Genomic DNA, 17,463 nt, shown 5'->3' with positions numbered 1-17,463 from the left:
ACCTATCATAATTATCAATGTAATTTTCTTTATCGTGGAATGAATGTTCAGATCCGAAAGATTCAAGACAAAAGTTTAATATTGACATAAAAATAATAATACTTCAAGCATACTGCTACCTCTTGAGCATGTGTTGATTTTTCCCTTGAAGAGGAAAGGGTGATGCAGCAAAGTAGCGTAAGTATTTCCCTCAGTTTTTGAGAACCAAGGTATCAATCCAGTAGGAGATTACAAGCAAATCGCCTAGTACCTGCACAAACAATCAAGAACCTTGCAACCAACGCGATAAAGGGGTTGTCAATCCCTTGACGGCCACTTGCAAAAGTGAGATCTAATAAAGGTAATAAGATAAATATTTTCGGTATTTTTGGTTGTATAGATTGGAAAATAAATATTGCAAAGTAAATAATAAACTAGAATTATAGATTGGAAACTTATATGATGTAAAGTAGACCCGAGGGCCATAGGTTTCACTAGTGGCTTCTCTCAAGATAGCATATATTACGGTGGGTGAACAAATTACTGCCGAGCAATTGATATAAAAGCGCATAGTTATGAAGATATCTAAGGCAATGATCATGAATATAGGCATCACGTCCGTGTCAAGTAGACCGAAACGATTCTGCATCTACTACTATTACTCCACACATCGACCGCTATCGAGCATGCATCTAGAGTATTAAGTTCATAAGAACGGAGTAACGCATTAGGCAAGTTGACATGATGTAGAGGGATAAACTCAAGCAATATGATATAAACCCATCTTTTTATCCTCGATGGCAGCAATACAATATGTGCCTTGCTGCCCCTACTATCACTGGGAAAGGACACCGCAAGATTGAACCCAAAGCTAAGCACTTCTCCCATTGCAAGAAAGATCAATTTAGTACGCCAAACTAAACCGATAATTCGAAGAGACTTGCAAAGATATCATATCATGCATATAAGAATTCAGAGAAGAACCAAATAATATTCATAGATAATCTTATTCATAAATCCACAATTCATCGGATCCCGACAAACACACCGCAAAAGAGTATTACATCGAATAGATCTCCAAGAACATCGAGGAGAACTTTGTATTGAGAATCAAAGAGAGAGAAGAAGCCATGTAGCTAATAACTATGGACCCGAAGGTCTGTCGTAAACTACTCACACTTCATCGAAGAGGCAATGGTGTTGATGTAGAAGCCCTCCGTGATTGATTCCCCCTTCGGCAGATCGCCGGAAAAGGCCCCAAGATGGGATCTCACGGGTACAGAAGGTTGCGGCGGTGGAAAAGTGGTTCCGTGGCTCTCATTGATTGATCTAGGGTATAAGAGTATATATAGGTGAAAGAAGTACGTCGGTGGAGCTACGAGTGGCCCACGAGGGTGGGGGCGCGCCTACCCCCTGGGTGCGCCCTCCTGCCTCGTGGCGTTCCAGACTTCAACTCCAAGTCTTCTGGATTGCTTTCGGTCCAAGAAAGATCATCGCGAAGGTTTCATTCCGTTTGGACTCTGTTTGGTATTCCTTTTCTACGAAACACTAAAATAGGCAAAAAAAACAAAAACTAGCACTAGGCCTCCAGTTAATAGGTTAGTCCCAAAAATAATATAAAAGAGCATATTAAAGCCCATTAAACATCCAAAACAGATAATATAATAGCATGGAACAATCAAAAATTATAGATATGTTGGAGACGTATCAAGGATCACTTCGGGGAAAAATTGATTGCAAGGAAGTATGAGGTTCAATATGCTCTTCAGTATTTTACCGAGAGTGCCGCAACCTGGTGGAAAATGCATCAAGCCATACAAGGATACAATGGAGCAAAAACTTGGGAGGAATTCAAGAAGACTTTGTTGAGATCCCGTCTTATTCGGAAGCACTATGATAACCCGAAGAACAAACCTTGTGCCTGCAAGATTTGTGGAGAAATAGGACACACCCACGAAGAACAGAAGGATGGATGCCCTTATTGTGAGGAAAATCACCCCGAGGAAGAATGACCAACTAGGCAGGTGACTTGTTTCCTGTGTGAAAGAATTACACACTACCCTGCTCAGTGTCACTTTTACCCCAAAGTACAAGAAACTACCAAGCAGCAGAAAGAAGCCCTCAGGGAAAGTTTAGAAGAACCTATGATGAAGAAAGTTGTTGAAGACCCTGAAGAAGAAGGCCTAATTAGATTTTACTCCAACGCTTGCCATTCATGTGGAGAAGAAGGACATTATTCTAAGTATTGAACAATGGAAAGAGAAGAGTATCTCGGAGACTTCCCGACAGCAGAAGTGAAGTTTGACCCTCAGGAAAAAGAAGCTCTGATCATTACGGAGAAATCCAGGAAGAGAAAACGAAGGCATCCCTAGAACAACCCAATTTCTATAGAGAAGGACCTGAGTCATATCACTTGTTATAGGTGCAAGGATTTAGGTCATTACACTGATAAATGTCCAGAGAAGAAGCCAAGAACCCAAAGAGCAGACACCATCCCCAAGAAGCTCAAAGACTTGTTGGAAGCAATTTGTTTTCGTTGCAGGGAAGCAATGAAGTACTATTGGATTTAAAGGAAGTATAATGTTGGAATATGGAACAATATAACTCAAAAGGATGATTTAAAGCTATGCAAGTATTGAAGAGTGCCCACAACCCACAGGCCTAGGAGTTAATAAGGATCAAGCACTACCTTGTTAAATGGAGAAATCCAGAAGAAGCTATGATTCCATCAGTAGACGTTTCTTAGGAGGATACAAAAACCCGAGAGTGGTGAAGTAACGATAGATGTTTCATTCAGCTTGCAGAATCAATGGATTTATCCGAACCCAGTTCGTCGACAAGAGAATTTCCGTAATGCTTGTGAGGATGCCCTAATGTTAGAATACGTGATTCACTTTCTGTGTATGTAGTAACGGTTCAAGTATGGGATGGATTGGCCCCCATACCGGAGACTTTTATCATGAACAATCATATGTTGATGGAAAATTAGAGAGCCTTGAAAACTTAGAAGAGCGTCGATATGACAAGCCAAAAACCTTAGAATGGTAGGACGATGGATCCATGTACAGGCAACCGTTGCCAATCGTAAGTATACGGTAAGATTCAACCCCGACCATTTTCCGGCAGGAGAAACCATGAATTGTTGACCACCATGAGATATCGATGGTTGTATAGAATTGGCGACAGACCTATTAGATATGAAGATCCGGTCTCAGGAGAACCTCACCAGGATGAAAGGACACGGGTTTGAGGAAAAGGTGATGCCCCTACTGGAAGAGCCTCAGTGAAGGAGTTAATCCAAAGAATATGAGAAAATCGACACCGTCAACTCTAAGGATGGAGTACATGAGTTTTGATGGAGCCATGACTTCAATTTTAAGTGTGGTAGCACACTAGATCATTCCGATCAATGGAATTGCTGGAAGACCCCCAAACCCTAACCTTTTCTTGCTAGCCTCTTCGAATCTCAAGGATGAGATTCATTTTAAGTGTGGTAGGTTTGTAACATCCCAAAATTGGAAATTTTGGAATGTTATATTAATTAAATAAATTTGATTATTTATTTGATTGATTGACTGAAAGCGAGTGGAATTTGAAACTTAAAAAAATCAAATGAGAGGGAAGAAAAGGACTTTCCCAAAGTTTTCCATTTGAATCCCTATCAATTTTAAGTTTGCATCTTGTAAAAAATTTTCTGATAAAAAAATAATATGAGAGGAGGACTATGACACTCCAAAAATCAGAGACAATGTTTAACTATTTATTTGAAACTCAAATTCTATTTCCATTTGGAGTTATTGCAAAAATGTTTTTTAGTATTTTATTTGGCTGTATCTTGAGTTTTATAAAATATTTTTGATTGATTCTTTTTGGTACTGTTTTGTTATTGTTTTGTCTATCTAGTAGCATATAGTGATTTATTTTTAGTTTATTTTAAATTAGGTTTATTGCAAAAACAACATTTTCTTATATAGTTGTTTTAGTCATATAATTATTCTTTTCAATTATTTTTAGTTAATTCTTTTTGTAAATTTTTACATGTTGTTATATATTTCTGTTATACTACAGTATAATTTTTTTAGTTATTTATTAGTGTTTACCTACTGTTTTTGTATTTGCTTGTTCAGTTCATAGTGATAGTTGATAAAAAATAGTTTTATTAGTTTTAAAAGTAATTATTTTTGCCACTCCAAGTTAGGTTATATTGTTTCTGTTATTTAGAATTAAATTAGTTTTTTATAATTAATTTAGTATTGTTTACTATTGTCTTAGTGCTTTCCTAGTTGCTATAATTGTTTTAGTGTTAACTAGACATTTATAATAGTTTTTTAGTTCTTTTTGCTAGTTAATAATTTAGTGTATTATTTTCTATTGTTTTATTACAACTAGCAGGTGTACCCGCGCAATTGCGCGGCTAGGTTTGGTTATATTCATATATTTGATAAATAATTTTTGCTTTTGTTTGTGCCTTTTTTGGAAATTTATGATTATTGTCTATCGAAATTCATCATTTGAGTCATCTAATAATACAGTAGATCTCTGTCTTTTTCCCAGCGTACATATTTCTCTAATATGATTACTTATTAAAATGTCTATTGGTATATTTATATTTGTATGTCGATACATTTGTCTATTGAAATGTCTTTCTACTTTTTTATTTAAAATTTAGATGTACATTGAGTACTTGAAGGTCCTATCACTATTAGTGTGACCCTGCTACCGTTCCATTTTTTTTACTAAAAAGAGAAGTAGTTGCTTCATGGCAGTTGGTACAGTAATTCATTTTAGAAAATTAGATTTGAGACTATATCTGAAAGTATAAGGATCCAACGAATATTTACAAAGACAAACCTTAAAATCTTAGTTAGGAAGCTACAAAGAAGTTAGCCCGTCAAAAAATAGATCAATAACTAGATAATACCCCGCGCGTTGCAGCGGAAAAATAAGCTAATAAAAATTTAGATGTATAGAAAATAAAAAAATGATACTTGATTTTTTGTATAAATAGTTTAACTACAGATGTTATGCTAGTGTGGTAAAAAAAATATCGACTATAGAGATGCATGTTCGATATAACTATATAGTGCATGAAAATAGAAGGCGACGAATGGCAGAGGCGCCTGTATAGAGAATTCAAAGTTACTATTTGTTTCCGATCAGCTGAGATACACATTAAACAAACATCAATTACTTGTTTTTTTCCACTAAAGACAACATCCGTTAAAGTCCATATAACAACTCCATAAATATATTTTTCTTGGTCCTTGATGTAGAATTCAGTCTTTGTCACTGGAAGAATTAAGCGACTTCGCAAGGAAATATTATTTGTAGTTGTCCAACTGAAACTGGCCTGAAAATAATGACAAAATTGTGCATCCATTGATGTGTCATCAGTGTAAAATGTACTTATTGTATTGTGCTAGGGCAGATAGGAAAATCGTTAAGCAAGAAACATTACGTACCATAGGAACCAACAAACCTTAGGCAGAAGTATATTAATCATACCTCAATTGTCAATTCTACAAGGATCTGTTGTGACAGAAAAATAACTTTCCAGTGATAAATGGACCTTTGATATTTGAAACACAACTTTTCCAGTGCCTGAAATACCATGTACGATTAATCATATGACAGACATTTTAGTACCTTCTAGAGAGCAGTAATATATTAGTTGAGAATGGTACACAATAAAATGAATAGAATGTTAGGTCAGCTATGGTGCATTGCCTATCAGAACTGACCAAAATCTATCATTTTTGTTGCCTCTAGGCCTTCTACAGTACAGTGGAGGGCAACCATACCAACCTAGGAAAAAAGAAAGTGTTGCCTCCACCCAATAGGATAATGTAATAGGTAGACATATATGTTTCTTTAAATAGATAAAAAAACTATTTTACTTGCCTCGCTCCGCACGATCTACATCGCATCCCCGCAGTTTGGAACTCTCATATGCACAGGGAGTAATCCAACATACACTAAAATCTGAACATGCCGCCTTGAATTTATGATATCTAATCAATGAAAAACAAACACATTCTATGCGGTTACCTGTGAGGATACAGATGCAAGCAGCAAGACCATCAAAATGAACATCTAATTTATTTAGTCGTACCCAAGGCTATAGTTAAGTCTGATCAAAGAAACTAAAATGGGCCGAAAAGAATAGGAAGTCTGAAGTACTTACCATATTTCAAAGATTACAGAACATAGGAGAACCAAGCGCGGATCTGTAGGAAGACTTGTACTGATATATGCCTATCTTATTTCCCTGACTTTGGAACCCAACTCTCTGTTTTCACAGTAGAAAAACTTGTATACAGACAGAGGGAGATTTCTATTCAATCTTGAAAATCCTCGATCTTACCAAACTAAAAACACATAAACTAAATCATGGCGATATTCCAACTTGCAACTGACAGAATCCACCAAATATTAACCATTACATCAATGTCGTCGGCAGGCCATGGTAGCAAGAAGATAACTGGTGGATCCATGGCGAGGTGATGGCTACTGCACGTTGGGCCGAGGAGAAGGATTATTTTGTTTGCGAGGACAGGGGTGCGGAAGGGATTCATCGTATGGAGATTCGATACTTGTACCATTGGAAGGGCAAAAGAAGATGCTAGGAAGGGGAAGAGATTACTGTGTAATATTGGAATGTGAAGGAAAAAAGATGGCGCCTCCATCAGTTTCCATTTTTTAGATCGTGTCCAATAGTTTCCTTTCTTAATTGCTTCCATCGGGCTGCATGTGGGTAAGCAGGGAATTGGAAGGGGGTATGCAAGCCGGATCCATGCATAGGGATATTTTTTTTTCCTTCTAATAATAGGCTGATTGTGGGTCAGCATGGAATTGGAAGGGCGTACGCACATTTTTTTGGAACGTGATGTTTTCGAAGGTGGAAGGCCGTGGTAATTGATTGCATGCATGCTTGTGTTTGGTAACTAAATGCGAATGCACACAAGGAGATAGTTGCTGGTGTGGCTGGGCTGCTGATGTGGAGTGATTGTCTGATTTTGCAAACTGATTGATGATGTGGCATATAGATGATGTGGATAGTGTGCATGTTGAGAGAATAGGTAGAAGTGGGAAGCAACTTCTTAAGAATGTTAGATATGCCTTGTTTTGACAGAGTAAATTATTAGTTTATATCTCCATAATGATTTCATGACTATTAGAGTGTGTGTTTTGACTTGTATGTCATTGGCACCATATTTTTGGCAAAAAAGGGTCATGGCGAGTGGTTCGAAGTTGTTAGTGTTTCTCAAATAAAAGAAGCGACTCAAGAGAAGAGACACCTCAGGACATGTGAGAATATTTGTAAACACAAACTTTTACTCCCTCCATTCCTAAATATTTGTCTTTCTAGACATTTCAAACGGACTACTACATACGGATGTATGCAGACATATTTTAGAGTGTAGATTCACTCATTTTGCTCCGTATGTAGTCACTTGTTAAAATATCTAGAAAGACAAATATTTAGAAACGGAGGGAGTAGATGTTAACTATTAAACAACTAAAATATTTTTTTCAGGGAAAGATTACAATACAAAAGAAATTAGTTTGTAATGCATGCGGATAAAAGAAGAGATGAAAAATAATACCTTAATAATGCATATTTGATCTTGTCGGTTGTTGAGTAACTGCTTTGAGAGGGCGCGCAATTTTTTTTGTTTTCAGAGGGTCCAGGATTTTTTTTATGTATTTTTGCTTTTTAATCAATATTAGTTACAGTACCTTGCAAGAAGCCTAAGTTTTTTTCGGAGAGCCTAGTACGACGGGATTTTCAAAAAAATTTGAAACTGGTATTTTTCTAATTTGATACGCAGAAGTAATTGACTTATGTCTTTTTTTAGACTCGACTTACTTCTTTTTTTAGGCAACAACTTACTTCCTATATTTTTTTTTGAGAACCACGACTTTACTTCCTATTTTCTTTTGAGGGGTGACTTTACTTCCTATATGAAACAGTCAACTTTGCCTTGCCCATGTACGGGTGGTTGAGGCACAGCAGTCGTGATTCAGGGGGTGTTTGGTTCAGGGATTTTTTAGTCCCAGAGACTAGAAAAAGTCCCTAGGAACCAAACGGGAGGGACTTTTTCTACAGGGACTAGAAAAAGACTCTATTAGAGAGTCTTTTTTGATTAGTCTCTGGGACTAGAAAAAGTCCTAGAACTTCTGAACCAAACACCCCCTCATGCCCATGTGAGTCATTTAGTAAACTACCTTTTTCTCAAAGTTCACCTAGAAAAAACATTTTCTCAAAGTTAAAGCACTGGTGCCTCTTCGTCTCTATCATCTCCGTCAATCCTCTTCTCAAAACAAAAAATCTCCGTCAATCCTAGCCTGCTCGTGACCACATCCACATACACCAGTGCCTTAAATAAGGATCCGCCGAAGGAAGATTTCACTGCTGGCTTATGTGAAACTAATTCCCGACCTATCCAGGCACTACTTCTTGTCTCTTATCTTCATTTTTTGGCGCTGTCCTCAAACCCTAGCTCTACTGATCTTAGGTTGTGCATGAAGCTGCGACGAACCGTGTGTGTAGGTCTCAGCTCGTTGGCGCGAGTTCTCGCCTTCCTCATTTCTGGTGCCGTCGGCCCTCCACCAATGTAAGTCCTAGTGCTTTGCATAGTTCCTCGTACAGATCGTCTGACTCTGTCCATAGCACTATACAATACATTGTGTTTTATTTGTTATCACCATGCCCTGTTAAATTAGATTATTTATACATAAATAAGTGAATGCAAGAAGGTTTGTAGTATTTATTAATTCAATTTTTTTGGTCGTTAGAACGAAGCAGAGGTGCCGAAGCAGATTTTGAAGAAATAGTAAGACAGGATATGTGTCCGCTGGCTGAGCCCAATTGTGGGCCTCCTCGTTGTTCATGATGTCGGGTTTCCACCTACGTAATTTGCTACAGCTTCACATCATTCCTACTTCCTCCATAGCGGGTGATTCTTCGCATGTATCTTTTCCCCCTCTAACAAAGCTAAAAGGATATAATGGTTTTATTTGTTGTTACCATATATTAGCAAGTGATATTACTTGTACATGTATTTAACGCGAAGCAATACACATGTGTTATTTGACATAGAATGGGTTTTCTATATGATGAATATAACGTTGGAGCTTTTCTAATGTTTCTCTCGAGCTGAAAAGACTGTAGGATAGAAGATTTGTTATATGAAGAACACAAAACTCATATTTCAAATAAATACTATATGGCTTGCTTCTGGCAGTGCTAACTTCAGAGCCTTCATCAACCTCTTTTGTATTTTTTTGTGCTCTCCTTGCGGCTGCAGTAAAAGTACATATTATTTTGCCACAACGACAATTGACTCTTAATCTTAAAGCGGGGGGAAACCCTTTACCGTCTCTTCAAGCATCGTAGTTTTTACTTTTGCTTCAACATTTTTCTTGTTCCCAACGTTACAATTTTCTCCTTTCTTTTTGGCACGCTTATCTCGGCTCATTCATCCTCAGAGCCATTCAATAATACAGTAGATCTCTATATTTTTCTTTTTTTCATTGCAGAGTCCATGTGATTCCAACATTTTTTCTTCACACCTATCATCATTTAATATAGCCTCATTAGTATTGTGGGGCTCTTCTTCCGTAGGCACCAGTTGACATCTTTTTCTGAGGTGAAGCTCTATTGTTATTTGTCAGCGAAATAAAAGTATATTTCAAAGATTAGGCCCATCTCTAAAAATTGAGAAGTATGTACGCTGAGAAAATCAGTCACCCTTTTATCCTCCATGTTATACTTCTTCGTTGATTTTTTTTAACACGGCGTCCACCTTATCATCCATCAAAATGTACGCATAATATCTGATGTGTTAGTTAGGAAATTACAAAAATAGTATTTATTTTGTAATGAATTAAATGGAATTACCTTGGTTTTATCTTTCAAGTACAACATCTCAAGCCTATTAATTATTAGGCATAAATATTCACTCTACTGCACAGTTTTTGTTCCGAAAGTGAGATTGCCATTGCGAGTTTAATTGAAAATAAGTCTTCGGCAACATTATTGTTGTATAATCTTTGGCGCTTCTTCATATTTCTCATCCAATGAGTTCAGCAAGTGGGAGACATAATAATTAAGTAAAATATGGTTCCATATTAACTTATATTGACTTGTTTTCAGTGCAGGTATTAACATCATTTTTGTCATAAAAAAGTGGCGATTTCATATCTTATAAGAAGTCTCATGCATTACCTCACTTGCCTAGTTTTTGTGCCTCATTTCAGTAAGTTCTTGCAATGTTCTCCTCTTGTAAAACACTTGTTCTTCTAGTGAAAAATTAGTTGATTAATAGTAAAAAATGGTCTCCCATGCATGTCAAGTATTTCCCAAGTTTTGGTATATCTTGATCTGTATGTATTTTTGTGGCACTGGTTGACTTTAAGCACAACCATGTTTATCAATGAAAAATCTGTTAGATATATCTTTGGTAAAAAAAATAGAAGAGCTTGTAACATTAATGAACTTAGAATTGAACTTCTGCACCATTGTGAGGTCACAATAAGGACAGTTTGGTTTCACATGCTTCATTTGGGTGAGTAATCCAATGACATCTGTAAAATTGGAGATTAATTATTTGAAAGTCTAAAATATTAATATTTTGAAGTCTCATTTACAACTATAAATTATAGAGATACCTGAGCATTCTTCATCTTTCTCTACATGTTCTTCTAATATTTCCTCTGTAGCAAACTCGAAGTAGTAATCTGGGTAACCTTTGATTATTTCACCTCCTTTACTTTTGTATTGTATGCAAAAATAATTATATTTCACTACTTAGCTGGTAATACTTTGTGGAATCCGCACTTAAAATTCCTAAATGCATAAGTTGATTCTATCAACTACTCGATAGTATCCTGAATTGTTTGGCCCTGTTAGAAAAATCAAAATATAGTTAGTAGTTATTGTATAAAAAATAGAAAAACTTGCAAGTCAATATGTAATGACAAAACCTTATCATCCATGAATATCATATCAGCAAAATATACTTAGTTGTTGTATAAAATAGTAGAACAATCTATAAGTAAATACGTAATGACTAAACATTTTCGTCCATGAATCATCATATCGAGGCTCCTAAGCCAATTACTTATAAAATTGATTGAATCTCATATTCTCATTACTTGCACTTGAATGTCAATCTCATTCTTTTGCTATGAACTCGTAAAGATTGTTCTATGCCCTTGCTGCAAAAGGATCATACAATCGCTAGTCAATTAATATTGTACCTATGAAGATTTTATCCAGAATAACAATTACAAACCTTGATGCTCCAGAGTGAGAGGCCACTTGGAAGACAGATTTGATTTAGAATAGAAGTTATGAAACCTTGATGATCTAGATGAGAGGCCACTTGAAAGATAGACTTGATCTAGCATAGAATTTATGAACCTTGATGATTCAGGTGAGAGGCCACTCAGAAGGTTGCTTGGTGTAACTTCGTCCGACGGTGCGACATTGCGCAGTTGAATCTGAAGACTTTGATGTTGTTGGTAGTGTGCTGGTTAGGTAGCAAATTTGGCTTACTTTGATTTTGGACGACGATAACTGCCACACATGTGGCATCTAGTGGGGTTGTGCCGCACGCCCTGTGTGGCACGGCGACAACCCCGCCCTCACGACGATGTCCGGGCGCACGCAGCCACAACCCGCATGTCCGGTGTGTGGCACAATCGCCCACACGTCTGGGCGATCGACAACGCTGCCCGCACGACCTAACACGCCCATCGTCCCGGCCTGCCTTCGAACCCCAGTCCGACCTGCCGCCGTTGTCTCCTACCTCTCGATCCCCTACCTCCATCGTCTTCCTTCTCTAGTTGCCATGGCAACCAGAGCAGATCCCTAGCGCATCCCTACCCCCACCCCCACCGCCACCCCCCCCTGTGATGACGAGCTAACAGGTCGATCTCTGATCTCCTCCTGTTTCTCGTCCTTCTTCTGTCCAGAAAATTGAAATTCTAGATTGCCCACGAAGATGGCGACTAGATCCACACTGTCATGGCAAACACATCACAGATTTGTGTGTATTCCCCTTTGCCCACCAACATACACCAGATCTGCCATATTGTATCCTAGAGTTGAACTAAGCTTCTGTGTTGGGTTGTTGCAAGTAGTTGCTCCAGAAGGATGTGTAGGATTCACTAAAATTAGGGGAAGAAAGGAGGAATTTGGGTGGTGCATACGGAGTGCGAAAATTAATTGCCACCTATATCTGACGTTAGTTGCCACCTATCTTCGCCGTTAGCTGCCATCATGTTATGTTGTTACTTGCCATCATATTATCTTGGCTGTTGCCATCTTTTTAAAATGATAGTTGGCATCCAGATTTTAGAAAAGAGAATGAATGTGCATGTCCTACTTGCCATGATGTATTGGTTGTCTATGCAAGAAATGTGATAAGATTGCCGTGTTTTCTTGTATGTGCAAATAACAAGTGTGCATTTTCGGATATTCATGCGTTCTTGTTCGTGCAGTGACTGAAAACACAGTGGTAGAAAAAGCGGAAAAATGAATTATGAAGACGGCACTGATCCTTGGTTTTCTCAAAGGCCGGAAACGCCCCCTGGGATGCAGCAGAGTACAATCAACTCATTTCCGCAGGGCCGTTGCTGCCACTACTAGAGCAGTACGTGAGCATCGGCATGATGCATGATAAAAAAAGAGACTGTTGCCATGTTTGTGATGAGGAAAATGGCGTTCTACTTATGTCCTACAATGTCATTTTTCGCAGGTTCTTATGACCCAACCACACACACACAGGGATACCATGGCAAGTTCAGGCACAGAGCTCTAACGTTGACAGATGTACAGGAGACCAACTTCAAGTAGCCAATGTGGCAAATCAAGGTAACGCATACGAAAAGAATCATACTGGTGTGGCCATGAAATTAAACTTGTAAGGATGACAAAGACTTACGAGTTTTATGGAAAAACGCAGGACCTTCATGCAGCACGTGGCAACAGGCGTCGTACACAGGTGAGCCGTATGAAGTGATTTTGTGGATAGTGAATCAGGAGAAGGAACATAGGTGACATTGGTGTTTACATGGTGACTTGACAAAACGCAGTTGACGTGTCTGGACAACTGCAGTTGCCATGTCAAATCAATTGCAGTTGCCATGTCTAATCAACTGTGATTGCAATTTCTAAACAACTGTGGATGCCAAGTGTGAACAAATCTATTTGCCATGGTTGAACCACCACATGTGCCATGTTGTACAAACTACAGTTGCCATGCATTGACCAACTGCTAAATGATCGCAGGTTGTTATGGTGGAACCACGTCGGCAAATGTATCGTGGCAAGCTTTATTGTTGCAGAACAACGCTATTGCAGATAGAGCACATCAAACTGGAATGACAGACCGACTTCGATTAGCACATGCGGCACAACAAGGTAAAAAATATGTGAACCAGCAAAACAGTAGTGCATTTGCTTTAGTGGAAAAGCATGGGGGGAAAGTGGATTTGTCACGGTGGCGGCGGAAAAACAACAAAAATGCTACCAAGTGGACACGTGCAAATAGTTATCTATTGTCTTCAGGATTTGTCAATTGCTGTCCGCTTGTGTGCAACATTCGTGATTGACTCCATTTGCCTAGTGGGCTCGTAACTAGAATCCAAGTTTTGATGCTAAAGATGATGGTTGCCATGCCTTGGCTACAGTAACTGCCATGTTTGTTGGACTGTAGCTGCCATGGCTGAAAAACTGCAGTTGCCATGTATGGCCAGATGTAGATGCCATGACTTGCTGTATGAATGATGTCATGCCAAAATCAGATGCAGTTGCTATATTCCGTTACGATAAACCTGCCATTCAAGCAATGCTTACACACGCACCTGTTTTTTTTTGCAGGACCTTCAACTACAATCAACAGCGGCGCGAGAACATCTCCACCAGCAAGTCAACAATCCTGCCACAAACAATGCAGAATCAGTGTCAGAAATGGCAATTATTCCAGTAATGACGACAAGCACACCTTTGCACACCAGCACAAGCAACACTCAAGGAGATGAAACAACCGCCGATACTGAAGTGAATGATGAAACTGGTGACGAAGCACAAGGGGATGAAGAAGGTGGGCAATCAGAAATCATGATACCTCAACCACCGTATGTTGGGCAGAGATTTGGTTCCTTTGAAGATGCCAAGGAATTCTACCAGAGATATGTAATGTTCCATGGGTTTGCGGTGAACACCGAATACCATAGGAAAATAAAAAAACTAACAAATACAGCAGAGGTGAGATAAGGTGCTACAAGGCACGAAGGAACAAGAAGGGTAAAGGTGTTGCGCTTGTCGTGCCGGAACGAAAGAGAGGTATCATTGTCAAGACGGAATGCCCTGTCCGGTGTAAGCTAAATGCAGATGGAGCACGGTGGGTGGTCACCGAATATTTCGACGAACACAACCACAAACTCACAAAGAAGTTTGACCTGGTAAAATTTCTAAGCATCGACAGAGGATTCAGCCCCCTCGAGTAGAAATTCATAAAATTGCTACATGATTGTAACGTCGGTCCATCAAGAATGGTCCAAATACTATCCATAATCTACAGCGGAGATGGTATACTAAGTAGCATGCCCTACATACCAGCAGACGTCACAAACCTAAAGGCAAAGTACCATAGAGAGAGCCGGTTGGCTTACATAGAAGACACAATAGCCTACTTTAAAGAGAAAGCAAAAGCAGATGCTGATTTCTTCTACAGGATAAGATTGCATGATGAGGACCGTGTCAGAAACATGTATTGGGTGGATGGTGCTGCAAGAAGAGCCTACAAACATCTCCGTGATTGCATTTCATTCGACGCGACATATCTCACTAATATGTACAAGATGCCCTGCGCTCCATTCATAGGAATAAATAACCACAATCAGTCATTGCAGTTTGGTTGCGGACTCGTTCGGAACGAAGATACGGATGGTTACACTTGGCTGTTCAAAACCTTCTTGGAGTGCATGGGTGGACTTGCTCCGATGAACATAATAACAGACCAGGATTTTAGCATGCGTGCAGGCATAGCGGAGGTCTTTCCGTTGGCAGTGCACAGGCACTGCAGGTGGCATATTATTAAGAAGGCTGAGGAGACGCTAGGACCATTCTTTGCTGACCGTCCAAAGCTACACAAGGCATTCGAGTTGTGCGTGGACCACAGCTTGACGGTGGAGGAGTTTGAACGGAGCTAGGCGGCTATGATTGAAACATACCAAGTCCAAGACAACGAGACACTTACTAGCCTGTGGGAGAAGCGAATGTACTGGGTGCCGGCCTAGTTCATGCATTGCTTCTTCCCATTTCTGCAGACTACTCAGCGCAGCAAGGGGTTCAATGCTGTTTTGAAGCGGTACTTGAGCCCTGGCAGCTCATTGCTGCAGTTTGCCAAGCAGTACACAACTTTGCAACAGAAAATACTGGGAACTGAGCTACATCAAGAAGCAAACACCGTGCTCAAGCAGCCTGAATTGCTAACATATTTACCGATGGAGAGGCAGATGAGTAAGATATATACCAACAAGATTTTTAACAAGTAAGTGGATTATCTTACCGTCTTATTTGCACAAGCATGAAGATAGTAGGTGCCATGTAGAATGCAATGCAGTTGCCAACTTTTTTTGACTTGCCGATCTATTGAAAAATAGCCACTGAGTACATTATAAGCATGATCTGTAGTTGCCATGTGAAATCAACTATATTTGCCATGTGTGGTGAACTGTAGTTGCCATGTGTAATCAACTGTAGTGGCCATGCGAAATGATATGTAGTTGACATGTGACACAAAACTGCATTTGCCATGTTTTATGAACTGCATTTGCCATGTTAAATGAACTGCATTTGCCAATTTAAATGTTATGCAGTTGCCATGTGAAATATCATGCAGTTGCCCTGTGGAAACAAACAACCCAAGAACAAATGTGGGGAAAAATAAGGATTTTCCTGCCATCATTGATTTTAGATACATTTGTTATGTTACGACCTACCTCAACATAAGTTGCTACAAACATCATATAAGAGTTTAACAAAGCACAAAAACATGCAGATTCCAGGAAGAAATAAAGCGTGCCAGCATGTACACAGCTTACCAGGTGGACGAACATACGTTCAAGGTGTGTTCTCTCTTGGGCATGTCGGATTCAGAACCTGAAGACCCGGACAAGGGAAGGAACTACTTCGTGAAGGCCTCGATAAATGAAGGCGAATACTACTACCAATGCTGCAAATTCGAACAGGACGGGATTGTGTGCTGTCACATACTGAAAGTAATGGACATGCACGCGGTAACGCGATTGCCCCGCCATTTCATACGGCGGAGATGGACTTGGGACACTGACGATGCGTTGGGGCCACAAACATCAAATGTAGTTTTGGCTGTGCATGATGAGAGACCAGAGGCAACCATGGACGCCGTGAGGCACGTTGTGTTGACCAAGAACTATGCTGAACTAATAGATGAAGCATGCAAGAGTGACGAGACAGCGAGGGTGGCAGAAAAAACACAGGAAGGCCCTGAAAAGAGAGCTTGATGAGATCAAGAAGAGGAAGGCTGAAGAAGCCTTACATAGGTTCCCCCGCACCTCAAGTGGCCTTCGTCCACGGGTCCATCATATGAAAACTCGGTAGGGTCTGGAACAGCAAGCACGCAAACCCAGGCCAGGAACCCGCCCTGTTCCATCACAAAAGGGCGTCCAAAAGAGGTGAGATACAAATCGGGGTTGGAAATTCAAGCAAAGCACAAGAAAACAAAGAAAGGGACGGGCAACCCGTAAGCAACTGTGGAGGATTGTAACTTGGGTGTTGGTGACTTTTTTGTAATGTAGATGGTCTAGATTTTAAAAAATGGGAGAATGACTGTTGGTGGGCATCAGAATTTGAAGAAAATGCCATGAATAAATGACTAAAATTGCCATGTGTGTGCTACTAAATCTGCCATGCAGCTTCCATCGAATCTGCCATGTTATTTCTACTGAATCTGCCATCGCGTATATTTCCGTTTTCAGACAACGCATTTTTCCCACACATATTGTATTGTATGCATACTATGAACAAACTAGTTGAAACGATCACGTGCAAAAAACACGAGATAACGACTGCTTATGAACTACCATGCTAACCGATACAGTTAGCAATGCAAAAAAAACCTAGAACCAAAAAACGGAATGATTACTTTCACTAACCGTGTCTGATCAACTATATTTGCCATGTTTCAGGCATCATAGACGCATTCAAACACCCAACTGGTACTACCAACCACAAACACATAATAGTACTGAACATAAACGTAGCTGCTGTCACACCTAAGCAGGTTCACATCCACACATATATTACAAATATTCAATGGCACTCACACGCCACCACTATATATACTACGGGGGGATGCAGTCATAATATAGCACACGGACATAGTTTTAAAAGAACAAGTTGATACATTACATTCCTCAGCCACATAA

This window comes from Triticum aestivum, chromosome 2D, assembly GCF_018294505.1.
Source record: "Triticum aestivum cultivar Chinese Spring chromosome 2D, IWGSC CS RefSeq v2.1, whole genome shotgun sequence".
Taxonomy (NCBI): domain Eukaryota; kingdom Viridiplantae; phylum Streptophyta; class Magnoliopsida; order Poales; family Poaceae; genus Triticum; species Triticum aestivum.
This window is presented reverse-complemented; position numbering follows the sequence as displayed.